Below are 1,745 nucleotides of genomic sequence, written 5' to 3'. Positions count from 1 at the left end.
CCTAGTATTTGATTACTTGGACTATTTCTCATGAAGTTTTGTTTTTGTTCATGAACTGGCTGCCTACTCGCATGTCTTGAAGATTCCCCCCCACCCCCAATTTGACTTCCAGGGGATTTAGTGTTCCAGTTTTAATGATAGGAATGTAAACAATTTTGAGTTTAGCTCATTGCCTAAGTGGTTCTCCACATTCCAAAAGACAAATTTTTAATACATGAAATATCTAATAACCAACATCACAATCTTAACAGGGTACGTTATCAAACCCTTATCTCAAAAGGACAAAATAGTCACCCAGTCAAAAATTTAGCAAAGGAGTAGCAAAACTGAACAAAACAGAGCCGCCCATGCCCAGGACCTGCAAGTGAGTGGGAGAGCTTCCGCACTCCGCTGTGCCAGCTGGACCACTCTGGACGAAACCAAGGCTCACCACATGAGTGAAAACTTTAGCGTTGCACTCGGGACCACTGCACCGCTACAGAGCCAGTACAAGCCTGCCTTGTGACTGAGAACTTCTGCTGTAATCTCAGGACCCCTTCAGATCCACATAAACCCAGGTCCGGTGAGTGTGTGAGAGAGCATCTACACACTTCTGTGTGCCTTGGAATCCTGGAGACCAAGTCCAGGACTGGCATAGAAGCCGTGGGTAAAACTCTGCACCTGAAGTCCCTGCAGAGAGACTAGGGGCCAAAACAACCCAGGTTATCAAGGAGCAGAACACCTTGCCAGAGGGCACAACAGGTTCAACTCCAAATACTGCAGCAGGAAGGAGCTGAGAACAATAGCCAGAGAAAAACCAGGCACAACTGCTTGAATTCAAACTTTGTAGATCAGCACCCATGTTTCAGTAGGTGCTAAGGTTATAATTGCAACAATGCTCTACACCAAAAGTCAGACTGCAGTGCTATACAAAATGACAACGATAAGAAGCAAAATGCAAAATCAGATGCCTAGCCCACACAGAACAAGGGCAGAGGACACTAGCACAGCATAAGTGTCTGAATTAAAAGGGTCTGAACTAAAGAAACAACAGCAGCAATGTATAGAGGAACCCACATCAGAATTAATAACTGAAATAAATAAAGAAATATCTGAATTATTTGCGCTGAAGTAAAGAATCAAATCACACGGATAACCATTGAAGGAATTAGCAACTGGGACCTCCTCCTACTGAGAAGAGTTTTCACATCAACATAAATTACCAACAAAGTGAAAAGACAACCCACAAATTTGGAAAAAATATTGACGAATAAGAACACCGACAAATGCCTGCTCTCTAGAATTTATAAAGAATTTGAAAAACATTAGGGTGCCAAAATATAAAAACCCAACCCAGAAGTGGTCAGCCGAGATGAACACACACTTCTCAGAAAACGAAATTAAAGAAGGGAACAAATACATAATGAAATGCTCCACATTACTAGCCATCCGTGAAATGCAAATTAAGACTACTGAGATACCATTTCACCCCACAAAGAATGGCTACCTTAAAGAAATCAGCCAAAAACAAATATTGGAGAAGCTGTGGGGAAAAGAGAACCCTTCTCCACTGCTGGTGGGAATGGAGACTGGGGCAACTGTTATGGAAATCACTGTAGAGACTCCTTAAAATCTAGGACTGGAAATCCCATTCAAACAAGCTATCTCCCTTCTGGAACTATTCCCTGAGGAACTGAAAACATCATATCACAGTAATATATGTGTACCTATGTTTATAGCAACACAACTTGTGATAGCCAAATCTT

The sequence above is a fragment of the Octodon degus genome, unplaced genomic scaffold (assembly GCF_000260255.1).
Source record: "Octodon degus isolate 3935 unplaced genomic scaffold, OctDeg1.0 scaffold00313, whole genome shotgun sequence".
In the NCBI taxonomy this organism is placed as follows: Eukaryota; Metazoa; Chordata; class Mammalia; order Rodentia; family Octodontidae; genus Octodon; species Octodon degus.
This window is presented reverse-complemented; position numbering follows the sequence as displayed.